General features: G+C 40.7%; 2 non-coding genes across 2 annotated transcripts; one reads left to right on the forward strand and one right to left on the reverse strand.

Moving 5' to 3' along the window:
• Positions 1-671: 671 nt before the first annotated feature.
• On the reverse strand, positions 672-779 carry LOC148550393 (small nucleolar RNA R71). The gene has a single exon (XR_015893726.1). It is a non-coding gene; the product is annotated as a small nucleolar RNA R71 (small nucleolar RNA).
• A 5,473-nt stretch (positions 780-6,252) lies between these two features.
• Positions 6,253-6,360, forward strand: LOC148550394 (small nucleolar RNA R71). Its single transcript, XR_015893457.1, has one exon. It is a non-coding gene; the product is annotated as a small nucleolar RNA R71 (small nucleolar RNA).
• The last annotated feature ends 266 nt before the right edge of the window (positions 6,361-6,626 follow it).

The following is a 6,626-nucleotide window of genomic DNA, read 5'->3' on the forward strand; positions in this document are numbered from 1 at the left end:
ACTCTTCTCCTCTGTGTTTGAATTCTTATCTTTTCCTTCTTCTATTCTTCTCTTCTTATACTCACATAAGGAATCTCTATACTGTGACATAGAGGATTCCATATTTTCTTTTCTATTCTCTTCTTTTTCATATGAGCAGGAACAAGGATAAGGACATTCTTGTTGAAGCTGATCCTGAACCTGAAAAGACTCTGAAGAGGAAGTTAAGGGAAGCTAAAGCACAACTCTCTGGAGAAAACCTGACAGAAATTTTCGAAAAAGAAGGAGACATGGCCGAAAATAATAACAATGGTGGAGATGCAAGGAAGATGCTTGGTGACTTTACTACACCAAATTTCAACTTACATGGAAGAAGCATCTCAATCCCTGCCATTGGAGCAAACAATTTTGAGCTAAAGCCTCAATTAGTTTCTCTGATGCAACAAAATTGCAAGTTTCATAGACTTCCATCAGAAGATCCTTTTCAGTTCTTAACTGAATTCTTACAGATCTGTGATACTTTTAAGACTAATGGGGTTGATCCCGAGGTCTACAGGCTTATGCTTTTCCTGTTTGCTGTAAGAGACAGAGCTAGAATATGGTTGGACTCTCAACCTAAAGATAGCCTGAACTCTTGCGATAAGCTGGTCACGACTTTCTTAGCCAAGTTCTTTCCTCCTCAAAAGCTTAGCAAGCTTAGAGTGGATGTTCAAACCTTCAAACAGAAAGAAAGTGAATCCCTCTATGAAGCTTGGGAAAGATACAAGCAACTAACCAAAAAGTGTCCTTCTGACATGCTTTCAGAATGGACCATCCTGGATATATTCTATGATGGTCTGGTGCACAAAAATTGTGATTACACTTTGATTATGTAAAATTCATTGCTCTTTCTTTCCCTGGTAATGGCGCCAAAAATATGATGCCAATACCATGGTTCACAACTTCGCACAACTAACCAGCAAGTGCACTGGGTCGTCCAAGTAATACCTTATGTGAGTAAGGGTCGAATCCCACAGAGATTGTTGGTATGAAGCAAGCTATGGTCACCTTGTAAATCTCAGTCAGGCAGATATAAAATAGTAATGGGGTTTTCGAAAATAATTAATAAAATAGGGATAGAAATACTTATGTAAATCATTGGTGAGAATTTCAGATAAGCGCATAGAGATGCTTTCGTTCCTCTGAACCTCTGCTTTCCTGCTGTCTTCATCTAATCAGTCTTACTCCTTTCCATGGCTGACTTTATGTAATGCATCACCATTGTCAATGGCTACTTTCGGTCTTCTCTCGGGAAAATGATCCAAATGCCCTGTCACGGCACGGCTAATCGTCTGGAGGCATCACCCTTGTCAATGGTTACATCCTATCCTCTCAGTGAAAGTGGTCAACGCACCCTGTCACGGCACGGCTATTCATCTGTCAGTTCTCGATCATGCTGGAATAGGATTTACTATCCTTTTGCGTCTGTCACTACGCCCAGCAATCGCGAGTTTGAAGCTCGTCACAGTCATTCAATCATTGAATCCTACTCGAAATACCACAGACAAGGTTTAGACTTTCCGGATTCTCTTGAATGCCGCCATCATTCTAGCTTACACCACGAAGATTCTGATTAAGAGATCTAAGAGACACTCATTCAATCGGAAGTAGAACGGAAGTGGTTGTCAGGCACGCGTTCATGGGGAATGATGATGATTGTCATGTTCATCACATTCAGGTTGAAGTGCGAATGAATATCTTAGAAGCAGAATAAGTTGAATTGAATAGAAAACAGTAGTACTTTGCATTAATCTTTGAGGAACAGCAGAGCTCCACACCTTAATTTATGGAGTGCAGAAACTCTACCGTTAAAATTACATAAGTGAATAGAAGGTAAGCATGGCCGAATGGCCAGCCTCCCATGGAGGTCTAGAGATCTAAAAATGATCAAAAGATTCAAAGATATCTAATACAATAGTGAAAGGTCCTATTTATAATAAACTAGCTACTAGGATTTACAGAAGTAAGTAATTGATGCATAAATCCACTTCCGGGGGCCCACTTGGTGTGTGCTTGGGCTGAGCTTGAGTGTTACACGTGTAGAGGTCATTCCTGGAGTTGAACGCCAATTTTGGTACCAGTTTGGGCGTTGAACTCCACTTTGCAACTTGTTTCTGGCGCTGGACGCCAGAATTGGGCAGAGAGCTGGCGTTGAACGCCAGTTTGCGTCGTCTAAACTTGGGCAAAGTATGGACTATTATACATTTCTGGAAAGTCCTGGATGTCTACTTTCCAACGCAATTGGAAGCGCGCCATTTCGAGTTCTGTGGCTCCAAAAAATCTACTTTGAGTGCAGGGAGGTCAGAATCCAACAGCATCAGCAGTCCTTCTTCAACCTCTGAATCTGATTTTTGCTCAAGTCCCTCAATTTCAGCCAGAAAATACCTGAAATCACAGAAAAACACACAAACTCATAGTAAAGTCCAGAAATGTGAAGTTAACAATAAAAACTAATGAAAACATCCCTAAAAGTAACTAGATTCTACTAAAAACATACTAAAAATAATGCCAAAAACCGTATAAATTATCCGCTCATCACAACACCAAACTTAAATTGTTGCTTGTCCCCAAGCAACTGAAAATCAAATAGGATAAAAAGAAGAGAATGTACTATAAATTCCAAACTATCAATGAAACATAGGTTCAATCAGATGAGCGGGACTTGTAGCTTTTTGCCTCTTGAATAGTTTTGGCATCTCACTTTATCCATTGAAGTTCAGAATGATTGGCATCTATAGGAACTCAGAGTTCAGATAGTGTTATTGATTCTCCTAGTTCAGTATGATGATTCTTGAACACAGCTTTTTTATGAGTCTTGGCCGTGGCCCTAAGCACTTTGTTTTCCAGTATTACCACCGGATACATAAATGCCACAGACACATAATTGGGTGAACCTTTTCAGATTGTGACTTAGCTTTGGTAAAGTCCCCAATTAGAGGTGTCCAGGGTTCTTAAGCACACTCTTTTTTTGCTTTGGACCTTGACTTTAACCGCTCAGTCTCAAGTTTTCACTTGACACCTACACGCCACAAGCATATGGTTAGGGACAGCTTGGTTTAGCCGCTTAGACCAGGATTTTATTCCTTTAGGCCCTCCTATCCACTGATGCTCAAAGCCTTGGGATCCTCTTTATTTGCCCTTGCTTTTTGGTTTTAAGGGTTATTGGCTTTTTGCTCTTGCCTCTTGGTTTTAAGAGCTTTTGGCTTTTTCTGCTTGCTTTTTTTTCTGTTTCTATTTTTTTTCGTCTATATTTTTTTTCTGCAAGCTTTGCTTTTTGCTACTTTTTCTTGCTTCAAGAATCATTTTTATGATTTTTCAGATTATCAAATAACATGTCTCCTTGTCATCACTCTTTCAAGAGCCAACATATTTAACATTCTTAAACAACAACTTCAAAAGACATATGCACTGTTCAAGCATACATTCAGAAAACAAGAAGCATTGTCACCACATCAATATAATTAAACTAAGTTCAAGGATAAATTCAAAACTCATGTACTTCTTGTTCTTTTGAATTAAAGCATTTTTCATTTAAGAGAGGTGATGGATTCATAGGACATTCATAACTTTAAGACATAGTTACTAACTACTAATGATCATGTAATAAAGACACAAACATAGATAAGCACATAACATAGAAAACGAAAAACAGAAGAAATAAGAACAAGGAATGAATCCACCTTAGTGATGGTGGCGTTTCCTTCTTGAGGAACCAATGATGTCCTTGAGCTCTTCTATGTCTCTTCCTTGTCTTTGTTGCTCCTAGTGATTTTTGGTATTTCTATCTTCGGTTGCTTCCAATAACTATGTGGAGGGAAGTGCATCCCCTGAGGTATCTTAGGGATCTCTTGATTTGCAGCCACATGTTCTACAACTGAGCTATAGATCCTTTACATAATTGTTTTACCACACCAAACTTAGAATGTTGCTCGCCCTCGAGCAAAAGAAGAAGGAATAGATGAAGAAGAAGATGTGGAAAAAAAACTAGGATTATGAGGAAGGAAGGTGGGGATCTTGTGGGATCCACAGATCCTGAGATGATCCTGTGAGGTCCACAGATCTTGAGGTGTCAAGGCATTTACATCCCTGCACCAATTTAGGCATGCAAAATGCCCTTGCACACAACTCTGGGCGTTTAGCGCCAGGTTGGTGCCCATTTTGGGCGTTCAACGCCCATTTGTTGCCCATTTCTGGCGTTGAACGCCAGAACCATGCTTGTTCTGGGCGTTCAGCGCCCAGATGCTGCCCATTTTGGGCGTTCAGCGCCCAGATACTGCCCATTTTGGGCGTTCAGCGCCAGAACCATGCTCTGTTCTGGCGTTGAACGCCAGACAGATGCTTCCTCCAGGGTGTGATTTTTCTTCCGCTGTTTTTGATTCTGTTTCTAAAGTTTTCGTTTATTTTGTGACTCCACATGATCATGAACCTAAGAAAACATGAAAAACAAAAATAAAATTAGATAAATAAACATTGGGTTGCCTCCCAACAAGCGCTTCTTTAATGTCAATAGCTTGACAGTGGGCTCTCATGGAGCCTCACAGATGTGCAGAGCTTTGTTGAAACCTCCCAACACCAAACTTAGAGTTTGGATATGGGGGTTTGACACCAAACTTAGAGTTTGGTTGTTGCCTCCCAACACCAAACTTAGAGTTTGACTGTGGGGGCTTTGGTTGACTCTGCTTTAAGAGAAGCTTTTTCTGCTTCCTCTCCAAGGATGCAGAGAGAGATCCTTGAGTTGTAAACACAAGGTTGTCCTTATTTAATTGAAGGATCACTTCTCCTCTGTCCACATCAATCACAGCTCTTGCTGTGGCTAGGAAGGGTCTTCCAAGGATGATGGATTCATCTTCATCCTTCCCAGTATCTAGGATTATGAAATCAGCAGGGATGTAAAGGCTTTCAACCTTTACTAACATGTCCTCTACTTGTCCATAAGCCTCTTTTCTTGAGTTGTCTGCCATCTCTAATGAGATTTTAGCAGCTTGCACCTCAAATTTTCCAAGTTTCTCCATTACAGAGAGTGGCATGAGGTTTATCCCTAACCCAAGGTCACATAGAGCCTTCTCAAAGGTCATGGTGCCTATGGTACAGGGTGTGAGGAACTTTCCAGGATCCTCTTTCTTCTGAGGCAATCTCAGTAAATCCAATGCATTTAATTCATTGGTGAACAGGGGAGGTTCATCTCCCCAAGTCTCATTACCAAATAATTTGGCATTCAGCTTCATGATTGCACCAAGGAACTTGGCAACTTGCTCTTCAGTGACATCCTCATTCTCTTCATAAGAGGAATACTCATCCGAGCTCATGAATGGCATAAGGAGGATCAATGGGGTCCCTGTGGTCTCTAGATGCTCAGGGTCCTTTGGTTCCTCAAAGGGAAACTCCTTATTGATCACTGGACGTCCCAGGAGGTCTTCCTCCTTGGGATTCACGTCCTCTCCTTCCCTTACAGGTTTGGCCATAGTGATTAATTCAATGGCCTTGCACTCTCCTTTTGGATTCTCTTCTGTATTGCTTGGGAGAGTACTAGGAGGGATTTCAGTGATCCTTTTACTCAGCTGGCCCACTTGTGCTTCCAAATTTCTAATGGAAGACCTTGTTTCATTCATGAAACTTACAGTGACCTTAGATAGATCAGAGACTAAGTTTGCTAAATTAAAAGTATTTTGTTCAGAGTTCTCTGTCTGTTGCTGAGTGGATGATGGAAAAGGTTTATTATTGTTAAACCTGTTTCTTCCACCATTATTAAAGCCTTGTTGAGGCCTTTGATCCTTCCATGAGAGATTTGGATGATTTCTCCATGATGGATTATAGGTGTTTCCATAAGGTTCACCTAAGTAATTCACCTAAGTAATTCACCTCTGCTATTGCAGGGTTTTCAGGATCATAAGCTTCTTCTTCATAAGAAGCCTCTTGAGTACTGTTGGATGCAGCTTGCACTCCATTCAGACTTTGAGAAATCATATTGACTTGCTGAGTCAATATTTTGTTCTGAGCCAATATGGCATTCAGAGTATCAACTTCAAGAACTCCCTTCTTCATAGGCGTCCCATTATTCACAGGATTCCTTTCAGAAGTGTACATGAACTAGTTATTTGCAACCATGTCAATGAGTTCTTGAGCTTCTGCAGGCATTTTCTTTAGGTGAATGGATCCACCTGCAGAAGTATCCAATGACATCTTTGATAGCTCAGATAAACCATCATAGAATATATCCAGGATGGTCCATTCTGAAAGCATGTCAGAAGGACACTTTTTGGTCAACTGTTTGTATCTTTCCCAAGCTTCATAGAGGGATTCACTATCTTTTTGTTTGAAGGTTTGAACATCCACTCTAAGCTTGCTCAGCTTTTGAGGAGGAAAGAACTTGGCTAAGAAAGCTGTGACCAGCTTATCCCAAGAGTTCAGGCTGTCTTTGGGTTGAGAGTCCAACCACACTCTAGCTCTGTCTCTTACAGCAAAAGGGAAAAGCATGAGCCTGTAGACTTCAGGATCTACTCCATTAGTCTTAACAGTATCACCGATCTGCAAGAATTCAGTTAAGAACTGAAAAGGATCTTCAGATGGAAGTCCATGAAACTTGCAGTTCTGCTGCATCAGAGAAACTA

Source organism: Arachis ipaensis, chromosome B7 (genome assembly GCF_059453495.1).
Source record: "Arachis ipaensis isolate K30076 ecotype BB chromosome B7, ASM5945349v1, whole genome shotgun sequence".
Lineage (NCBI taxonomy): Eukaryota > Viridiplantae > Streptophyta > Magnoliopsida > Fabales > Fabaceae > Arachis > Arachis ipaensis.